This window comes from Stegodyphus dumicola, chromosome 12, assembly GCF_044657685.1.
Source record: "Stegodyphus dumicola isolate Sdum_Otavi_A_Nest chromosome 12, ASM4465768v1".
NCBI lineage: Eukaryota > Metazoa > Arthropoda > Arachnida > Araneae > Eresidae > Stegodyphus > Stegodyphus dumicola.
In genome coordinates this window covers 67,061,203-67,084,790 of record NC_140779.1, presented here as the reverse complement: position 1 = coordinate 67,084,790, position 23,588 = coordinate 67,061,203, and the positions used below count along the sequence as shown (strand labels likewise).

The window sequence follows — 23,588 nt, the reverse complement described above, 5'->3', positions numbered from 1 at the left end:
TAAAAATTTTCTTATTTGTATATGTGCAGTGGTAATTGATACATGTTCTTCAGAATGTGTCTTATTATAATTAAATGTTATTCAGTAATTGCTTTGATCAATAAAATATATAATTTAAGTGTATGTATTGTTTCATTATTATATCTTGATACACAATTACTATAATAATAATAATTAGCATAAATGCTCGAAATTAATAATTTTTAAAAAGTAGCAGATCTAGTGCAATCGGTGCAGTCTCACCGGATGTTACAATTTAAATTTGCTCGCGAGGGCTATCTGCCTAAGGGAAGAAATGCCTTTGCGGAGGACTTTCTAGAGGAAATTGTCTTATATCCACTTGGCTGTTAGTGGGCAAGGAAGAATTTAGGAGCTACAGAAATTGCGTTTCGGGGGGGGGTGGTTAAAACAAATTAGGACAATATGTATATCAGTATTTAAAAAAACATGCAGAGAAAAGAAAAAATAATCTTTATATTCTAAAGCTGCGCAATTTTAAAGAAATTTCACTCAGAAATTTAAATTTATTTAGTTATTAGCAACTTAAAGCTGATTCTTCTTTCTGTCTTTATTTTTTCTTTTTGTTCTCTAACTGCGAAGTATTTAATTTATTGTACTATTTCGTTAAATATTTTCCATTTTTAAACAGCGTTTTTACGCCAAGCGTGAAAAAAAAACTTATAAAACCTATTCGTAGTACGTTCGTATTCCATTTGCCTACGACAGGTCGCTAGAGGGCGCTGTATTCGCGTTCATTCTCCTCGTGTATACTATTGCTGAAGAACAATATCGAGGAGTTTATCGCAGAGTATGTTGTAGTACGCTTTATGTTAGCAATACGAGAAAGGATTTTTTTTTTTCTCAGGTAAGTTCTTAAGTTTCTTGATAATGTTTTTCTGAAATTATACTTTACTTTCCAAACAAACTTGCGGTTAAGCGGCAATTCGATGATTAAACGGTCATTGGTTGGATGGAGGGTTCCTCGCTATTCGTTGGTCAGAGATATCCAATCCCGTTGGCGTCCATTGCTGGAAAACTTTGTTCTGCGTCGTCATTGTAACATTGCGCTTTACAGATCTGTTTGATTGGCTTGTATCGGGCGTGATTACTGAAAGGCTGCAATGTGTGTTGATATTTTTGTTTTACGTGGTCTGAAAGTTTCATAATTGTCCTCTCAATTCTGTAATATGGCTTGAAACTGAAACTTGAAAAATGCATGGCAGCATGGCGACTAATGAGCTGTCATCCCGCGTGATAAGATGTAAGAAATGCAAATTCCTTGCATGTTGTGCGATATCGTTGTTCATCGAGGAAAACGCCTGTTTTTATTCCGTGAATATATGAGTACATCTTACTGTATTTTGAAAGGTATAGGTGCTTTTGAAATATACTCATTTTGTAACTTTTTGAAAGAAGTATTCAATACCTTATCATAATATTTGATTATGGATACTCGCATTTCTCTCAGTTCTCTGAACCCTCATATTTCGTGTTCTATATGTAAAGGTTATTTAATTGACGCTACAGCAATTACTGAGTGCTTGCATACATTTTGTAAAAGTTGTATTGTTCGACGACTCGACCAAAAAGATGGTAATAAGTGTCCTAAATGTGATGTTGTCATACATCGCAGTAATCCTTTATTAGGTATCAGGCCTGACCGCACTATGCAGGATATTGTTTATAAGTTGGTGCCTAAATTACAGTGTCGTGAAATGATAAGAGAAAAAATTTTCTGTCAAATGAAAGGCATTGCATATCCTCGACGAAACGCCAAAATTAAAGAAATGCAAACTCCCGAGTGTCAAACGAAATCTGTTGATGCCGTATCTGAAGATCGTGTTTGCATTCAGTTAGAAACTAAAACTAAAGAATTGGAACCTTTGACCAGGAAATTCATTTGTTGTTCTTCTCGCACCACTATTACGCATGTTAAGAAACTTGTTGCTAAAAAGTTATTTTGTGACTTGAGAAAATATTGTTCTGTTGATATCCTGTGTAACGACGAGATTTTGGGAAAAGATCATACTCTGAAGTTTATTTATGTGACGAGATGGCGTTTCAAAGAACCACCACTTAAACTTTATTACCAGCCTCGAGTTGACATTCTGAGTTGAAATCAACACCAAACTACATGCATTTGCTATTTAAAAAAAAAAAAAAAAATCAAAATTTTGATGCTCATTTCTGTTTTGAAAGTATTTTTGTGAAAATATTTTTTTGTAATTAAGAAAATTGTTAAGTATAACAGTTTTTATAAAGTACATGAGCTTGCTGTTTACCATTTGTATATAGTTTATATAATAAACATTATAATAAATCAATATTCACCAGTTATCTTAAATCATGTGGTTATAAAAGAAGATTGAACATTTTTATTGCATTTAAGAATAGAGGATTTTTGAACCTGGTGTCTTCTGTGTTGAAGTGTTATTAAACTTAATAGATGTCACACAACAAGAAATAAGTTGCAATATATGTAATATTATAAAATATGTGTAAAATTCCAGATATTTTTAATGAAGGTACAGATGTGTGTAATAATTTGAGAGTTTCAATATTTATTTTATTTTTTGTAAATTTGCTGATTTTTATTACCATTATTTGTTTCATTTTGGAAGTAAAGGAATTATGGTAAATATGCTGTCAGGTATAATTTTTTTAAATTTCCGTGAAATTGAAGAATACTTTTGCATTTCAGTAATTGCTGACAAATTTGATAGTCAGCTTACCTGAAAAATATGTAATAAGTAACATCTGATGGCTTAGATTTAGTTAAAAAACAATCTGCTTAAAAAAAATAAGAATTTTTATAAGGCATTTTACAGATATTTGAAGTCTTTACAATTGTTGTTTCTTGTACGAATTTTATCTCTGTGCCATATTATTTTTAATTAAATCACATTTAAAGTCAGCCATTTTATCAGAACCCTTCTGTGATTCTTTTCTTTAGCATGTCATGTTTCCAAAATACCACAATATAGTAAACTCCCATTTAATTGACCCTGTCTCAAAATAAAGTTGATTTTGTTTATTGTAGAATGATGAAAAAATTACTATCACAGACAATCATTTTCACAATCAAATGAAATATAATTGGCATGGCAAATTCAATGTTAGGTAATGATTTTAATCTGGTAACCTCACTTCTCAGCGTGCCATGCCATGTTTGTGTAATTCTCTAATATTTTTTAAGTGAAAACAGATTGCTGTGTACATGGGGAGAAAAACAGTCATGTATCTTATAATGTTTAATGTATGCAATGCCAAACTAGTGAAATATTCAGACATTTTAAACAAAAACACAACTACCATATATTCCGGCATAAATCGCAAACTTTTAACGCCAAAAATTTTGAAGTGAACATTATATGCCAGATATAAAAATAACAGATTAAAAATATGGAAAAAATCAGAATACAAAAGTTAAATTTTTATGTGTACTTATGCTGTTTAAAAGAAATGACATAAATTTTAAACTTGAAGATTTTTCATTATCAGATAACATGAAAAGTGCATCATGTTCATTTTCCGTTATATTTTCAGGCACATCATTGATTTCTGTTTCATCTTTACCATCACTGTTATTCTGGTCCATAAATAAATCATCATCCATTCCATCTTTCACCAACATCGAGCGTCTTTGCTGCGGCATGGTTTTCATTTTCTTTTGCAAACCGAATGACCTTATATTTGAAGCCATTACTGTGTTGTTTTGTTTCGCAAGAGCCATATTTACTACTAAGAAGAATGCTAGATCAACCGTATTTTAACTAAAAACTTTGATGTTCACTTCAAAATCATGGCTTCAAATGACCACAGAAAGGAGAAAACATATGAATCGTAATTCTGCGAATACTTCCGTGTTGGAATTGCATTCTTCCTCCAAATTATAGCTCCTTTTTCCCCCCGAGATCCTAAAATAGCATTCTTTTGGATGCTTGCACTGAATACAGTGTATCCTCTTTCCAGGTGTATTACTCCCTTAAGCTTTTAAAACGCACACACATATTGCATATTGTTCTCCTTGCTGCTTGTCAATTCGGTATACCATTGTTTGAAAGGCTAGGACAAATATTCAAAGAGACCCCAAAAGATCAGGGCATTGCACGTGTATCTTTTAGGTTTCCTCGTAAAGAATTGGGAGCGTGTTATACCGCAAATATACCTGAAAATTTAAAAATACAGCTTGAAAATGTAGATATGTCACAAAAGTATAATATATATACATATGGTGTATACATAGGAAGAATATCAGTAATGTATTATAATCCTTATTTAACATTTCTCATTTTTGTTTTCTTTTGATATGGTAATGTTTGCTAAGTTATGATAAATATTTATAGTTTGGCAATTTTTTCATAAAGTTGCCAACTTGCCCCTTATAAATAACTTTTACTCAAATGAGTTTATTTTCCAGATTAAACTGCATGAAAATGCAGGTAGATTGTTAGGAGCAGTTTTTTGTTAAATATAATATGGTCTCAGTGTTATAATTAACTCCTTCCAGTTTTTTTCCCTTATGTATTATCTTGTTGATTATGAAGCTGTTACCAAGGAGCACAATTTTGAACCAGTTATGGATAAGTATGATGCCCATGCTTATCCATATCTGCATTTTTGTTGATGTTATTCTGACTAATTTTCAATAAGCTGCATTTTATGTGTTTGATTGAAGATATGAGTTTTATTTTTCTCCGTTTATTTTGGAAAGAAAAAAAAAAAATTGATTAAAATTTGGGGTGAAGTGCAGAATCGCCCACTTTTTACAATAGCAAGAATTGGATTTTTGTCAATTTCCTTGAATTTCCTTGAAAAATAGGATTTCAAACTTCAGAGCTGAAAAGAGTCTTTCCATGCTAACTTGAGAAGGAGGAAGAGCTGTTACTGTTAGGATTACTTCTTTCAGGATAGATTTAAAAAAGTTCTAAAAGGGGTATCTTACAAGTGCAATCATATTTCTCTATTTCTTCAAAGGCCATGTAGAAATCTTGTTTGTATTTTTTTATTTTTATACCTAAAGGCTCTTGGTTCTTTTATTTTCATTCGCTTTGCCTTAGCCTTTTCAATATTAGCCAAAAAATTTTCTCAAAATCTAATTCATCACTGGAAGAGGATGATAGAGATTCAGTTGCAACATCTGCAGTTTGACTGTCCTGATTCAAATTCTCCAATTGTTCTGAGAATAATTTCATTTTTAATGAAAGTTCATAGATGGCTTTCTTTGCCTTTTTAATTTGTTCGTCATCCAAGAAAATTCAGTGTTTTGGATCTACATATATTGAACCTAGCAAGATCTCATTGTCTAGCAAACTAGTTTCTCTTTTCTTCATTGAAGAAATGATTGCTTCTGCAATAACACTTCCATTTCCAACAGAACATGCATCCCATTCTTCCATTCTTGCCTCCTGTCAGTTCTTCAGATTGCAGCTTTTTTGTGGCTATATATGGTGTAGAAAGCAGAGTTTCCAATTCTGCAAGATCATTCCATAGTCTTTCTGTTAGTGAAATGTTAGGGTTCTCTACATATTCTAAAAAAGTTCTTATTTCTAAAAACCTCTTTATCATCAAATATGTACTTCCTTATTGTGTTGCTTGATCAATAATTGCTCCTTTTCCTGCTCGCTTCTTAAGAATGACATCAATTTGGGGAAATCTTGCTGCTTACCTAAATTTACCAGTGAGATTTGTAACTAAATGAATCAGTTTAATCACTAATGGCAAATATCACATCTATCCTCCTCCCGTATATTTATTTATTAATATGTCAATAAAATAGAAAATAACTAATTATTAATGTATATAGTTCATAAATAAAAAATACTAACTCAGATTGTCATTAATTTTTTTCAATTCATTTTAATTTCATTTCAAATTCAAACTGTCCAACAAAAACTAGAGTCTAAGTTTTGTTTTTAGTGACTTCAGCTCCAACTCCACAGACCTAGAAAATACATCAATGTGTGCATGGAACAAAGTCATCGGAGTGCTCAATGCCGAATTTTCGCAATTCTCTTATTTTTCTTTTAAATTAAAATAGGTCAATGTGTACATGGATACGAGTTTGTGCAATTCTTAAAAACACACTAAGCAGTGGGTGATTCTGCACTTTCCTGCTGCTTGCTGTTCTGCAGAACAGTAAGCAGCAGATTATTTTCAAAGTTGTAATCCTCCCATCGAGAAAAGCAGGTATTAATGAACACAGTATGATCAACTGCAAATGGTCTAACAAAACAGTAATAGATTGGAAAGTTGCCTGCAGGAAGTTTGTAATCATAGATTTCTAAACAAAGCTTCTAGTAAAATTGAAGGGCCTATAAAATGGTAGAAATCAATAAAAGCCTTTTTCTGAAGTGCAAAAACGGAGTATGTCGAATACTGATTATTTATTAAATGAAGAGGTGTCACTTATTGCAGGAACAATCGCAGGATCTCTGCCAATTTTCATGTTTTATTGCAACCCTATGTCACTATCAATAGGATAATAAGTATCCTTTTTTCCAACGCTATCTGGTTACCCATGATTTTGAATTAACTGTGGAGATTATTAGTCCGAAGGGGCTTTCTTTCTGAAGGACAATTATTTTTGTTTTGCATTGGTTCCCTATAAATGTCTGTTTCACTTTTCAAACTGTTGCCACCAAATGTTAGAGTCCTGAATTATAATTGGAAAAATTAAATAATGAAAAGTATGCATAAATGTATGTATATTTCTCGCATTGTGATAAAACAATGGTACCTAGAGCCATCGAATTTTGAATGACATAATCTTCCTGTGAATATGCGCTTGTGAAAGTTCAAATTTGGAATTTATTTTATTATCAATTTCAAATTTTGTAAAACTTTAATGAATTTTTGATTAACAAACTCGAGGATTTCAAAGCGAGCATTGGCAATGTTGTACAGAAAAAACATTTTTATCTCCAGCACACGAGTCCCTGTATCAAATTAATTCTAAACATAAGCTCATTTTAAAACTATTTTGCGATATTGCTGTTGAACTGAATTTTATGGTTTAAGTGCGAAGAACGTGATAGTTAATAAATATTAATAAATATAACACAAAAAACACCCCTTTGGATGTAATTTAAAATCTGAAACCTTTCAGAATTTTTTTTAAGGTTTTTTTTTTTTCCTTCTCCTTTTTGTATTATCCCACTAAATCGTAAGTTGATTGTAGGATGTAATTTTTTGCATGTATTTACAGTTCACTAAATCATGTCCACCTCTTTCAAGGTTAATAAAATTTTTCTTATTGATATTTCCTAAAATGCTTTTAAAACCTTTAACTGCTGTGACAATTTTTTTGGCATAATTACTGTGAATTGTCTAATAGACCGCTTTTAAGAAATACATAAAAATATATACTTGTATGTATTTTTAAAGAATATTATAGATAATTTATGCATATTTATGAAATTATAATTCATTTAAATCAATATGTTTTAAACATGAATCATTTAATTTTATGCAGTTTAATTCATATAAAAAATTGACTATTTTCTTCATTTTAAGGAACAGAGCTTTTAAAGAACAAAGGTTTTATTAAACATGCATGAAAATATGTGGCTTTATTAAACATTTCTGTCAATTAAACCATAATTCTACAATAATGAATTTAATTATAAATTGTTAATAGATTAGTATACCTTTGTTTACAAGGATGAATCGTAAGATGATACCACATTTTTTTAGAGCACTGAAGACACACTGGTTCCTTGCATTCCAAGCATTTGTATGCTGCTTTTCTCTTCTTACGAAGTGGGCACAGACTACTTGTTTTTCTTTTTTCTAATTCTTATTCTTGATTTGATAAATCCATTCCCTTAATTTTATTCTGTCCAAGGATTCTTCTAATTGTTATCTTCAGTTCCCTTGGCAGAAAAGTTATCCTAACTTTCAGATATGGTTTAAGAAGTTGATTTGCTAATAAAAGCATTTTTTTTTTTTTTTTTTTTTTTTTTTCCAGTTTTGTAGCATCAGGATATGACTTTAACAATATGAATGGATTCACAACACAGACATCCAGTATTCTAAAACATATCGCCATAGCCCAACGTTGACTTCGTCGACTGCTGAGTAAATAGAGCACTTCTTGTCAAATTCATCAACACCTTTTGTCAAATCGTATAATTGCATAATTTTTGGTTTTCCAGTATTACCATTGTTTTTACAGCTATAGTGCATCAATGAAATCAAAATTACCGCTTTTCTTTCCTTGGGAACATAAGAAACAACCGTAATTTCATTTGTAAATCTGTATAAAAAAACTAGGTATTTCTCTTGCCTTATTCGCTTGAAATTCTTTTGGGATCTCTTTTTTTGTTCTTTTTCAATGTACCTACAAATGTAAGACCTCTCTCTTTTAGGCAATTCACTAATTCCATTGAGGAAAACCAGTTGCCTGCAGTAATGTTTCTATTTGTACGTTTCAAAGCTCCAGTCAGTCGGAACATTGCTTGTGTGTTAACTACATTTTTTTTCTTTTTCAGTAAGCCCAACTTCATCAGACTCTTTTCTACAATAGATGTAGGCATTATACAGAGGGTGTTCACACATTTCTGTAATAATAAGATTTATATATAAACAGTCCTTAAAATTTTATTTTCAAATACATTTAGTCTGATAGCTCTTTTGTTGAACTATTATATTCCATCTTTCTTTCCAAGATAAAAGCCCTTTTCTTAAAGCATCAAGGTTGATTTTATTCCACTCCTCCACAATCTTCCAGATTCCATCCAATGTTTTGTAATGCCACTTATAAAGAGCTTGTTTTGAAAGTCCAAATGCACAGTAATTTATAGGCGACACATCAGAGGAATTGGGTGAAATGCATTTAAAGGGAATAGCTTCATTTTCAGTTTCATTCAATCAACGCCTCGGCAAGATCGCTGAGGTGTTGATTTTAAAAGGCATCCAAGATTTCATCGGATAAAATAACATCCTGATTCCTCAACAGTATGATTTTCGGCAAAAACACTCAAGGACTCATCGGTTCTTTTGGGTCACAGAACTAATCGCTGACGGACTGAATAAGAGCTTACTATCACCTACCCTATTTTCAATCTATATGAATGACATTCCACATGACCCCCTCACTACGCTAACATTATGCGCAGATGACAGTGCAATCCTCCATCAAAATGAGTCTATGGCCGCAGTAGTACAAACATTACAAGAACACATCCATGCGCTTGATTCCTGGATGGTTAAATGGATGATCAAAACCAACGTAAAAAAGTCTGAGGTTGTTTATTTCACTAAAAAAGTCAATATTGATTTGAATGTCACTCTGAAAATGTATATCCAAAATATTCCCTCAGCCAAGCAAGTCAAATATCTTGGTGTTATTTTAGACCAAAAACTCGCTTAGGCCCCACACGTTACATATATCTTAAATAAATTTCCAGGTACTAAAGCTTTACTCAACCGCTTAATTTCCCGAAATTCAGGTTTATCTTTAGACAAAGTTTTGGTGTATAAATCCATTTTGCGCCCCATCATGACATACACCTTTCCTGTCTGGGGCTAATTTTGTGATACTAGAATGTTAAAAATCCAGGAGATTCAAAATGTCACCCTAAGACAAATGGCAAACTGCCAATGGTTCGTACGTAATGAGGCAATACATAGAGAACTTGATACAGTCAAAAGTCGTTAATTCGGACACCCATAATCTGGAATGATCTATAATCCGGACCTCAAAGCTACAAACTTTCTGCGCATGCGCACAGGCGTTTACGAGAGCGCATAAGACCCTTACAGCTGCGAATATGTTTGTGCACATGCGCGTTTAATGCGTAACGGAGTTATACGCTAAGCTAAAGTTATCTAATTCAGTTAATGTTGCAGATTGCGTTGTTCCTTAATCTTCGAATTGGATCCGTCTTATTATTTTTTGCAGATTGTTAGAGCAATTTTATAAAAGTAAGCTTGAACTTTCGATTATGTCAAATAGAATTTCCGATATATATTTACTACAAAGCGAAAGTATGTTTTGAAATCCGAAATCTGTTTATCAATTTCACGCTGCTCTGCGGCAGGGGGGGGGGCGGAAACGTCATTATTAGATTATGATAGATTAGAAAGATTATGTCAAATAGAATTTCCGATATATATTTACTAATATGTAATTTGTATCTACAAAGCGAAAGTATGTTTTGAAATCCGAAATCTGTTTATCAATTTCACCCTGCGGATTGGAAGTTGATCTGTCAGCACTATCCTTATCTTCAAAGCAGATGTTTTTATTTTATTTGGTTTATAATTCCGTACTAAGTGTAGCATTTCATCTCAATATACTGCGTCTTTGATATGATTTAAATCAAGTTCCTCGTCATTATAATTCGCTTCCGATAGTGAAGAAAGTGACCCAGAGGTTATTGAAAACGAAAACATTTCGATTGACAAATTAGTGGGTATTCTCAACACAGCAATTATAGGACTTGAACAGCGGAACTTTGTAACTAAACAAGAAATTATGTCTGTTTAATAGAATTAAAGAGAAAGTATTATCACATGAAACGAAGCAACTTACATTGAAGGAAATGTTTAATAAAGTAAACAAATAAATATTAAGCTTTTTCTTTTTGTAAATTTTGATACCCTTTAGATCATAATTGTTCTTTATTTCATAAATTACGGTTTCATATTTTTAATTTTGTAATTTCTGCATGCCATCTTACCAGATTTAAACTGATGATCTATAATCCGGAATCGCCGAAGTCCCGACGAGTCCGGATTAACGACTTTTGACTGTATTAATAAAATCAGCATATATATTGCTAAAATTGCTAAAAAATTCTTTAGAAACATCAAAAAAGTTAACAACATTTCAATTCCTGTCATGGACTATAATTTTCAAGGTAGATCAAATAAGAAAAAAACCAAGTGCAATCTTGCTCCATTTAAATAGTTAATTAATATGACTTATTTTCTCTATAAATATTGTAGTCAAAATTGCCTCCCAGTCTATTTAATCTGATCAGTAGTTGTTTAGGGTCCCAAATTATCTTGGTCCTTGATTTTTTTACGTTGTAAACTTAATTATACCATATGTAACCTAGTCACTTAAAATCTACGCAATTGTGTCATCATCTAGTAGGCATTACCATAAATATTCCATGTCATACTTCAGAAAATTGTGCTAGTGTGTCGCTATCTACTGACTACTTTTCCACTCCAATTTAAAATTAACTCTGCAGTCTAACAAAGCCCCGTCTTTCCACTAATGCCTAATTTGCTAGTAATTTGTGCTTGCTTTCTAGGTTTCCCATTGGACGATGTACTTCTGAACCAGTTAGTTCCACCCTACGGACCTATTCGGACAAATTTTTCAAATTACTCTCACATTTAGACCTCTGAGGCCACGCACACAACATCTATGCCATATTGCTGATTTTATCGACCGACTTTTCAGAGTAACTACCAGATGGTATATGCGAAGACTTATCAATCTGCAGCACTGAGATCTTACCCTCAGCTCGGTTTTTCGCCTACATTAAGTTCAAGAAAAGTTATGCGCTATTGATATGATGTTAAACTCAGGATGAGGCTCACGCCCAGGTGCCTGACTACATGTGACTTGTACCTAAGTCTCGATGTCACCCGAGAGTTAGTATTGATGATCCATTCCTTTATCAGTCACAGAATGTTCACGATCAGACAATGTCAACATTATTCCACCTCTAAAGACACTGCTGTTGGTGTTCCTCAAGGATCTAATCTAGGGCCTTTGTTTTTCTTAATTTATGCCACGGACTTCCTGATGTTTGATAACAATACTAATTGCATTACTGCTTGCTACGCTGATGACACTGCTATTCTGTCTTCTTCACTCAACCCCACTCATGCAATAACTTGCATCCAGAACCGGATGTATGAATTCAAATATTGGGCGCTATAAAAAGAACTCGTATTAACGAAACTAAATCCAAACTCTTGCTAATAGGTCGTCACCGCAAGAAAACTGTGGATGTTGACATGACATTATTTAATGAAAAAGTGCCTAAAGTCACTCAAGCAACATATCTTGGCATCAAATTCAACTCCAATCTTACCTGGAACCCTCACGTCACAACAGCCATAGGCAAAGCAATAGGTGTGGCAAGAAAATTTAACAACATTATTATCTCAACATCCATGTTTGATCTCGCCAGGAAACGAAGAATCTATATCTCCATCTTACACCCAGTTTTTATTTAATGGATTCCCAGCCTGGTGCAGGGCTTTAAAATCTAACTACATCAAACTTCAGACTTTTCAAAATAACTTTCTTAGAAAAATAATGGGCACTCCATGGTTCATTAGAAACACTGACCTACACAAAGACCTAAAACTAGTAGATGACATCAAAACATACATTGGGAAAATAAATAATAACTTTTATACCAAAGCAACTAACACTAACATTGCTAATTGTGCAGATAATTTCAGGTACGAACTCTTGGAAGAAGACTAATCTCCGTCCGTATGCTACTCATCTTTTTACATACAATATCTAAATAATAGGCATATTTCTTTCCACTGCAGTCAAAAGTCGTTAATTCGGACAAACATAATCCGGAATGATCTATAATCCGGACCTCAAAGCTACAAACTTTCTGCGCATGCGTCGCGTTGACGTAAGACCTTTACAGCTGTGAATATGCGTGTGCGCATGCGCATAATACGTTTATGCATGCGCGTTTAATGTATAACGGACGGTATAAGCTAAGCTAAAATGATCTAATTCAGTTAATATTGCAGATTGCGTTGTTCCTTAATCTTCGAATTGGAGCCGGCTTATTATTTTTTGCAGACTGTTAGAGCAATTTTATAAAAGTAAACTTGAACTTTCGATTATGTCAAATAGAATTTCCGATATATATTTACTAATATGTAAAGGATCTACAAAGCGAAAGTATGTTTCAAAGTGCATTAAACAAAAAGTGGAATTGCTGCAAAAAATGGATAAAGGCATATCCTTCATTTCTCTAACCATTCCGAAATCTGTTTATCAATTTCACGCTGCTCAGCGGCGAGAGGGGATGGGGGGAACACCGCGGCGCGCAATGAATTGGAAGTTGATCTGTCAGCACTATCCTTATCTTCAGGGCAGATGTTTTTATTTTATTTGGCTTATAATTCCTTACTAAATGTAGTATTTCATCTCGTCTTTCATATGATTTAAATCAAATTCCTTGTCATTATAATTCGCTTCCAATAGTGAAGAAAGTGACACAGAGGTTATTGAAAATGAAAAAATTTCAATTGACAAATTAGTTGGTATTCTCGACACAGGAATTACTGGACTTGAACAGCGGAACTTTGTAACTGAACAAGAAATTATGACTGTGTATAGAAAATAAAGAGAAAGTATTATCACATAAAACGAAGCGACTTAAACAACTTACATTGAAAAAAATGTTTAATAAAGTAAACAAATAAATATTAAGCTTTCTTTTTGCAAATTTTGATACGCTTTAGATCATAATTGTTCTTTATTTCATAAATTATGGTTTCATATTTTTAATTTTATAATTTCTGCGTGCCATCTTACCAGATTTAAACTGATGATCGATAATCCGGAATCGCCGAAGTCCCGACAAGTCTGGATTAACGACTTTTGACTGTATTTCACATTTATTTTATTTTCTCACAGGCATGGGCCTAATTTACTTCTAATTTCCCTTACTCACAGAGTTTACCACTTGAAGTTCTTCATGCGAGATTTGTCCTACCCAAAGATAATTGAGGTGCTGGTAAGAGCGCAATAGATATCCCGCTGAAGCCAGCCTAACTGACAAGTATCAAAGTACCTAAACTGGTGCATAATGTTTAATTTAGAAGTAAAATATTCTTTAAGGTTTTGTTTTATTTTTGACTGATGGAGGAGGAGCCACAAGTAGGATGGAGCAAAGGAAGACATCCTGAAAAATCACCATAATGTGGTGCCATTTATCGATGATAAATTTAATTAGATCAGTCATGTAAATAGATACAGTCAAAAGTCGTTAATTCGGACACCCATAATCCGGAATGATCTATAATCCGGACCTCAAAGCTAAAAACTTTCTGTGCATGCGCCGCATTGACACATGCGCATAGGCGTTTACGCGTGTGCGTAAGACATTTACGACTGCACATATGCGTGTGCGCAAGTGCAGAATATGTTTTCACGTGTGCGTTTAATGTATAACGGACCGTATAAGCTAAAATTATCTATTTCAGTTAATGTTGATGATTGCATTGTTCCTTAATCTTCGAATTGGATGCGGCTTATTATTTTTGCAGACTGTAAGAGCAATGTTATAAAAGTAAACTTGAACGATTATGTCAAATAGAATTTCCGATGCTGGAGCTCCCAAAGGATCTACAAAACGAAAGCATGTTCGATGTCCATCAAACAAAAAGTGAAATTGCTGCAAAAAATGTATAAAGACATGAACAAGGTGACAGAGAGGTTAGTGAAAACGAAAAAATTTCGATTGACAAGTTAGTCGGTATTTTCAGCACAGCAATTACGGGACTTGAACAGCGGAACTTTGTAACTGAACAAGAAATTATGTCTGTTTATAGAATTAAGGAGAAAGTATTATCACATAAAACAAAGCAACTTAAACAACTTACATTGAAAGAAATGTTTAATAAAGTAAACAAATAAATATTAAGCTTTTTTTTTTTTTTTTTTTTTTTTTTGTAAATTTTGATACCCTATCATAATTGTTCTTTATTTCATAAATTACGGTTTCATATTTTTAATTTTAGAATTTCTGCATGCCATGTTACGAGATTTAAACGAATGATCTATAATCCGGAAAAATCGATAATTCGGAATCGCCGAAGTCCCGACGAGTCCGGATTAACGACTTTTGACTGTAATATTATGTACTCTGTTTTGAAAGTAGTGATGCATAATTTTCAATATAATATGTTATATTAATGTTTTTCTTATAAAATATAACTTTTCTCAATATCTGTTAAAAATGTATAAATTTTCATTAATTTTTTTTTTTTTCCTGCTCTTTCATTCCTTCTCTCTCGTTTTTGGTTTAGCTACATGGTAATGGGAAAAATTTTGGTGCCCATTTTCCTGAATGCATTTATAAAGTTCTAGCCTAAAAGTGTAATTTTCATTGGAAGAGACTGGCTATATATTAACCATTTTAGAAAAAAGAAGTGTTTCCAGTGTGCCGAGGAGTATGGCAAATCACTCTACTTTTTGACAGGGAAAGGAAATTTCACTAGTGGGAGAAGCGAAACGACTTTATACGGGAGTGGAATGTAGTGTGATATGTTTAGCAAAGTAGTAATGAAATCTGAAAGCAGGGAAGAGTGAGATTCATTGTCGGCTTAATGTCCTGTCGGCTAACTGTCCACGAGTGTCTTTCTTGTGGCTATATATGATGTAGAATGTGAGTGAATCTGTTTGTTCCCACTGTGATAGTATTCTTTCAGTTCATCATATTTTAATTGAATTCCATATTTTAACTCGCTTAGATTGAAATATTTTAATAACTGACTTGCCTCTTAACCATATAATCGGGAAAGTGGCCAATGCTAATTTATTTCCATACCTCAAGAAGAGTGGTTTTTGTTATTTAATTTGATTTTTAATGTGTCTTTGGATTTTAATGATATAAATTTTATTATATCTCATATTTTATGATTTCATGCATGCATCACATCTTATATCATTACCCAATTCACGAATTACTTCATCTTAACTTTCATCATTTTTATTACCTCTTTTTATTTTATAAGTCTACTCTTGTTTTAAACTTGTGTTTGCATAGAATTAATGTGTGGATTGAACTGTAGCTTGTTTTTAACTATCATGTGTCTGGCACTAATAATCTATCCAGGTTGTGTGTCATAATATTTACCATTACCATTTTTTGCTTGTTGTAAACCCTTGGAGTCTATTGTTTCCTTTCAGCTAACAACATTCTTGTGTTTAACGAATCCATTTAAGCCTTACCACTGATAGCACCATCTATCAGCACATTTTGGAACATTTTTTTTCCTTCGCTAAACAAAATTCCATTGCTTCATGATTGTTCTGGTAAAATATCAAGTCATTCTAACTGGTAGTTTTAAAGTTAAAGCATTTTGAAATTGCAACTTTAATTATAATCACCCTGTATATTAACCAGTTTCTGAACCTATGTCTACTTCAATATGTCAAAACTTCATGTTCTTATCAGTTACATACCTAATGATGTGTGTACTTACCAATTTGTACACTATTGTTGCAATTATCCACAAAGTATTCCAGTCACATCAGTTCCGACATAAGTCCAAAGTTAATGATGTTCTGTAGACTATTCTGTGTTCATATAGACTGGATTCTAAGTTAACTTTTGATAAATTCAAAGTGCACTTTTATGAAGTTCATTGTTCATGTAAACACTTATTCACTTTGATACATTATAACTTCATGTCCTTAACAGTTTGCACACCTCATAATGTGTGTCCATAGCAATTTTCACACTATGTCACAGTTATCCACAAAGCAATCAAGAAACTGCATTTGAAAAGTTCATAGTAATATGTATACTATTTTACTATTATCCACAGAAGGAAATGTTGTGTAAATAAGAACCTGGCTCCCAGATTTAAAAAAAAAGAAAAAGAAAGAAAACTAATTCTTAAATTTTTTCAATACAATTCTAAATTGTACAAAACGACAGATTTGTTATACTATTACAGACTATGCAAATTGACAGGTATTCCAACAATATAAAGCACATATTCCAAAAAATGCTATATTTTATTCCATTACATATATCTAATTGTGCTTATAAAATGTCTATAGTATTACAAAATTTCTTCAAGTAGTTAGAAATGTCTACTGAAAAACAGGAACTAATTCCCAATTATAATAGACATAAAATGCATAATTATTCAGTACATATTATTTACCAATCAATCATACCATATAAATAATTGCCAACAAGTAAATAAATATAAAAATAATTAAACTATTTATTTAAATACTGACCATTTTTTTTTCATTCAGGGTTTTAAATTGAATTTCTTTTGCTTGGACATGGTATATGGAAAGTATTCTTATTATAAATAATTATGAATGATTAATTACATTAATATGTATATTGATGCACTTTTGTGTATCATTATGTTGAAGTTTATCAAAAGGAATTTTAAGGAATAATAAATCCGAAATGTTCGAGATTATATTTGATACAACGGCCCATTATCGGCTGAGCGGTAAAGTCGCTGAAAACTGGTAGTTCGGTCCAACTTTCGAATCCCGGCGAATGGGCTTGCTGCACGGCTGTTTTCGTGATATTCCACATGTGTATCATGTATGCAGTATCTTTTGGATGCATATGCGAATAAAGCGGGCGCAGCCCGGGTAAAATCGCTGAACACTGGTAGTTCGGACCAACTTTCGAATAAAGGCCAACGTGCTGGCTCTATGGGTGTTTTCGTGATTTTACGCATGTGTTTCGTGTATGCAGTATATTCTGAATGCATACTTTAATAAAGCGTGCTCAGCCCGCGCAAAACCGCTGGACACTGGTAGTTCTTTCCAAATTACGAGTTCCGGCGAGCAGGCTGGCTGCACGGGTGTTTTCGTGATTTTACGGATGTGTATCGTGTATGCAGTGTCTTCTGGATACATAAGTGAATAAAGCGGGCGCGGCCCGCGCAAGAAAGCTGAACACTGGTAGTTCGATCCAAATTACGAGTTCCGGCGAGCAGGCTGGCTGCATGGGTGTTTTCATGATTTTCCGCATGTGTATCATTTATAAAGTCTCCTCTGGATGCATATGTGAATAAAGTGGGTGCAGCCTGCGCAAAACCGATGAACACTGGTAGTTCGGTCCAACTTTCGATCCCGGCGAATGGGCTGGCTCCATGGGTGTTTTCTTGCTTTTACGCATGTGTATCTTTTATGCAGTATCTTCTCCATGCATATGGGAACAAAGCGGGCTCAGCCCGCCCAAAATCGCTGAACACTGGTATTTCGGTCCAACTTTCGAATACCGGCGAAATTCAAAATGGGCAATCTTTTAAAAACGAACAATGATAAGCGGGCTTGCCCACTAGTACCATATAAATACACGTTTCAAATGCTGCAACTAATTTTTTTCATTACAGCTAGAATATTTACCAATCAATCATACTATAAATGTACATGTTTAAAAAAAAATGCAACTAAGTTTTCAAAAAAAAATCTTAAAGGTTTCAGATTTTACATTATGCCTAAAGGGGTGTCTTTTTAATGTTTTGTGTGCAACCTTTCTTTATTAAATACCATGTTCTTCGCGCTTAAACCATAAAATTCAATTCAACAACAATATTGCAAAATAATTTTAAAATGAGCATATCCTTAGAATTTCCGATACACGGTTTCGCACGCTGGAGATAAAATTGTTTTTTCTGTACAACGTTGCCATTGCTCGCTTTGAAATCCTTGAGTTTGTTAATAAAAAATTCGTTGAAGTTTCGCAAAATAGGAAATGGATAATAAAAACAAATTTCAAATTTGGGCTTTCAAATGCCCATATTCGTAGCAGGATTATGTCATTCAAAATTGGATGGCTCTAGGTACCGTTGTTTTATCACAATGCAAGAAACAAACATACATTTGTGCAAATTCTTGATTTTAATTTCTTCAAATATAATGCAGGGCGATAGTATTTGGTAGCAGTGATTTGAAAAGTGATATGCTGTTTCTAGGGTTCCGGCTCAAAATCACAAAACGAAAACAATAGTCCTTCAGGGACAAAACCCCTTTAAACTAAAAAAAAAAAAAGAAATTCCATAATTTATTCTATTACATATAATACAGTCAAAAGTCTTTAATCCGGACTCGTCGGGACTTCGTCGATTCCAGATTATAGATTATCAGTTTAAATCTGGTAAGATTGCATGCAGAAATTATAAAATTAAAAATTATGATCTAAAGGGTATCAAAATTTACAAAAAAAAGCTTAATATTTATTTGTTTACTTTATTAAACATTTCTTTCAACGCGCTCATAGTCGAAATTAGAAAATTGCAACCAGAAAACTATTTGATGTGTATTTGTGATATTTATAATGACGAGGAATTTGATTTAAATCATATCAAAGATGGAGTACTAAGAGATGAAATACTACGTTTAGTAAGGGATTATAAGCCGAATAAAATAAAAACATCTGCCCTGAAGATAAGGATAGTGTGACAGATCAACTTCCAGTTCATTGTGTGCCGCAACGTCCTCCTCTCTGCCGCAGAGCAGCGTGAAATTGATAAACAGATTTTGGAATTGTTAGAGACACAAAGGATATGCCTTTATCCATTTTTTGCAGCAATTGCACTTTTTGTTTGATGGACATCGAAACATGCTTTCGCTTTGTAGATCCTTTGGCAGCTTCAGAAGCAGAAATTCTTTTTGACGTAATCGAAAGTTCAAGCTTACTTTTATAAAATTGCTCTAACAGTCTGCAAAAATTAATAAGCCGGATTCAATTAGAAGATTAAGGAACAACGCAATCTGCAACATTAACTGAAATAGATAATTTTAGCTTAGCTTATACCATCCGTTATACATTAAGCGTGCATGCGTAAAGGTATTATGCGCAGAAAGTTTGTAGTTTTGAGGTCCGGATTATAGATCATTCTGGATTAAAGACTTTTGACTGTATATATAATCATGCTTATAAAATGGCTATAATAGTGCCCGATTTCTTTAAGTAATTAGAAACATCTACAGCAAGGATGTCAAACTCGCGGGCCGCATGCTGCCCACAACAAATATTTTTGCGGCTCGGCCAATATAGCGGCAAATAATAATATATAATAATAAAATAACATATTGACGAAGAAAAAAATGAAATGTTTACCACTAAGTAATTAACGATAATTTATTCAGTGTTGTTAGATTACTCACAACGAGCTGACACACACACTACTTAAATTACAAATGCGTGTGAGTAGCTTGCGTTCAGCTACCTTCAGCTTTTGGGGGACACGTGCACTCAGAACTTGTACGCATCCCCCGATAGCCGAATGTGGCTGAACTCATTGTCTCAGTTTTCCAATCATAGTTTTGTACGATACATTAGTGCATGCATGTGCATGCACTTTGCTTTATTATTAATTATTACTTAATTCATATTGTTACGGATTTCATAGTTATTTATTTATTTAGTTTTTTTATTTAGAATTCTAATTAGATTTGCTTCATGTTGCCTTAGCAACGCAGACGTTTTTTGAAAAGACAGCTGTGTTGGAAGGTTAAAAATAGAACAATAATAAATAAGTATCTCGTAATTGCTGTTGCCGTCCACAAAAATCCAGATATTTATTGATGTTTCCAGTATATTCGAGAAATTAATTATAAAGCTTATAAAAGCCAAGAACAAACAACTCATCTCAGTAGTAGCCGTAGTTCTAGCGAACTGTTTGTTTACTTAATGCTGTGATTGATTTGTAGCGATTTCGCTGTGAGATAGAATTAGTTTCTCTGTTTTGAATTGATTTTTGCTAAACGTTTGACATTTTGTGATATTGTTAGAATATTTTTGAAGAAATATTTCAGCATTTTGATTTATCTCTTGTGGAAAGAATAAATTTTTGTTAACTTTTTAACGTTAACCATGTTTATTCCAGCCCTTTGTATTCAGTATGTCTATATCAAAACCAAGTATTAGTAAAATTAAACGAAAAATCGCTGACGAACATAGAATATTCCAAGTAAAATGGGAATTGGAATATTTTTGCTGTGAAATAAAAGATAAAATAATCTGCTTGATATGTAATAATACTATTAATGTACCAAAGTTATATAATATTAAACGTCATTACGAACAACGCAAATCGAAATATAACAATTACAAAGGATTAATGAGAGAAAAAAAGTTGAAAGAGCTCAAGTTAGGAGTGAAAAAGCAACAGTCATGTTTAGTAAAGTATTGCAAGAAAGTGAAGCGGCGGTACATGCAAGCTACGTCTTGTCTGAGTTGACAGCTAAACATTCGAAGCCTTTTACTGATGGTGATTTCATCAAGGAATGCCTAATGAAAGCTGGAGAAATTGTTTGTCCTGGAAATGTGAAAGCTTTTTAATCAATTTCATTGTCTCGAAATACAGTTGCGGAAAGAGTTACTGATTTAGCCACGAATTTAAGTGATCAGATCAAAGCAAAATCATCTAGTTTCAAAAGTTTCTCTATTGCCTGTGACGAGAGCACGGACATTAGTGGCAAAGCTCAATTAACAGTGTTTCTTCATTCTTGTGACAAGAATTTTAACATTTTTGAGGAATTACCGGAACTAATACCGATGCCTGGTACTACCACAACAATTTGGGCTTCACTGCCTCGTGTAACTCAATCACATTACAGGTCCACTCCCCCTTTGGGCACATCATGGAGGTTCAACCTCCACTATTACCCTCCAAGGGAGCAGCGCACCACCTGGATACGACACCAGGCAGCACCGGTCGTCTAGATGCTCCTACCAGTTGCATGGGCAAGCCCGTCGCAGTGGGCTGTTACCCAGCAAACCGAGGGGAACTAGCCCTTCGGCTATGGTTCCACACCGCTCAGGACATGCCAGTCCCCGAGGCCGGCCAATAAGTGACCTTTCCCAGGGGCTTCAAAACCACCATGTTCATAAATTTTATCCCCCGTGGCCGAGACTGCCTAGGTACAGATCCTAGCCAGTAGCTTCGCAGAGTTCTCTACGTCGACCGCCGGGGGGGGCTGGTACTACCACAGGAGAAGATATATTTATTTCTGTTTCGGGACTTCTGCAGAAATACAATCTACCTTTGGCAAAATTAAATTCTGTAGCTACAGATGGCGCTCCATCAATTACCGGGAAAAACAAGGGCTTCGTGGCATTACTAAGAAAAAAACTTAGTGAAATTCACGGTTCAAACATTCATCATATGCATTGTATTATACATCAAGAAGTTCTATGCACGAAAGTAATAAATATGGAGAATGTTTTGTCATATATAAAAAAAGTTATAAATTTTATAAGATCTCGAGGTTTAAATCAGCATCAATTCACTGCTTTCTTAAGTGAGTTAGATAGTGAATATTCGGTTTTGTCCTACTATACCGAGGTACGTTGGTTATCTTGCTCCAAGATTCTCAAACAATTCTGGGATTTGAAAGAAGAAATATGTCAGTTTTTAAAAATGAAAAATCAAGACGTGAGTATGTTTACGATACAATATGGATACAAGATTTATCTTTCTTGGTTGATATAACCAAACACTTAACTGATTTTAATTTATCGTACCAAGGAAAAGATCATATCATTACAAACATGTTTGACATAATTAAAGCATTCAAATGTCAACTAGTTCTTTGGGAAAAACAACTTAAAAATGAAGATTTGATGCACTTCCCGACGTGCAGCATGAACAAATCAAGTTTAGATGATACTTGTTCGTATCAAAAATACGCAGAAAAAATTGCAAATTTAACAACTGAATTTGAAACGAGGTTTAGTGATTCTAGTTCCCTCGAAGACAATTTTTTTTTGTTTTCTTCGATTTTCTCAATAAGTATTGACTCAGTACCCAGCCATATGCAAATGGAGGTGATCGAGATTCAATACAACTCAAATTTGAAAGCAAAATTCATTGAAGTGGGCGCGCCTGAATTTTACAAATATTTACCAGCCAGGTTTGAAAATACTCAAAAATTCGCATATGAAATTATTTCCATGTTTGGTAGCACTTATCGGTGCGAGCAGTTATTTTCAGTCATGAAAGGTAATAAGTCTCCTATTAGAAACCGTATTAATGATGCTCACCTTGGGTCAGCGTTGAAAGTTATCACTACAAACAAAATTTCTCCCGAAATAGGAAAGATAATAGCAGAGAAGAGATGTCGTCAAGTATCAGGACGTAAACATTAAATTTTTCTTGTTCTTTTCTGTATAAATATATATATATGTTTATTATTGTATTATTCGAAATAAATCTACGTTTCTATGAATATTGATTTTTTTTTTTTTTTTTTTTTTTTTTTTTTTTTTTTTTTTGCGGCCCGCCCTAAAGTTAAACCTTGTTTGTTTGGCCCAAGTGTACCTATGAGTTTGACATTCCTGATCTACAGAAAAACAAGAACTAAATCCCAATTGTAATAGACATGAAATACAAAAGTTATTCACTACCTATTATATATCAATCAATTATACCATATAATTGCACATGTTTCAATTGCTGCAACTATTTTTTCATTACAGTTAGTACATTTACCAAGCAGTCATACTATATAAATGCACAGTGGTTAGTGACGCTGACTGCCGTATCTGTTGGCCGGGGTTTGAATCCCCGAGAAGACATGGGTGTAACTCTCCGTCCAACAATATTTGCATCTTTCAAGTTTTCTTCTGAATCAAGTAAAGCATTTGCAATAGAGTAACCAGTTTCAATTTATATGAAAGATGTTGAATAACAGAAAAAAAATGTACACTAGAAATTTGGCATTAAATAATTGTTTTTACTGCCATAAGCTAATATATATGATATGTATCTCCAAGTACTAAAGTATTGTTAATAGCTCTAATTTAATGCAGCTGTCATCTAATTCCACTATATGTTTATCGTAAACTTTTGAGTATTATGTCAAA

The 23,588-nt window shown here is 33.3% G+C and overlaps 1 protein-coding gene and 1 pseudogene across 3 annotated transcripts in view; both read left to right on the top strand.

Moving 5' to 3' along the window:
* Positions 1–731: 731 nt before the first annotated feature.
* Positions 732–23,588, top strand: part of LOC118192130 (nuclear transcription factor Y subunit gamma-like) — a 64,120-nt gene continuing 41,263 nt past the window's right edge. For all 3 annotated transcript variants that reach the window (XM_035363032.2, XM_035363031.2, XM_035363030.2), the window contains exon 1: positions 732–865. The gene's annotated coding sequence lies outside the window, so the exon portion shown is untranslated. The remainder of the gene's footprint in view (positions 866–23,588) is intronic.
* On the top strand, positions 1,006–2,929 carry LOC118192131 (polycomb group RING finger protein 3 pseudogene; annotated as a pseudogene).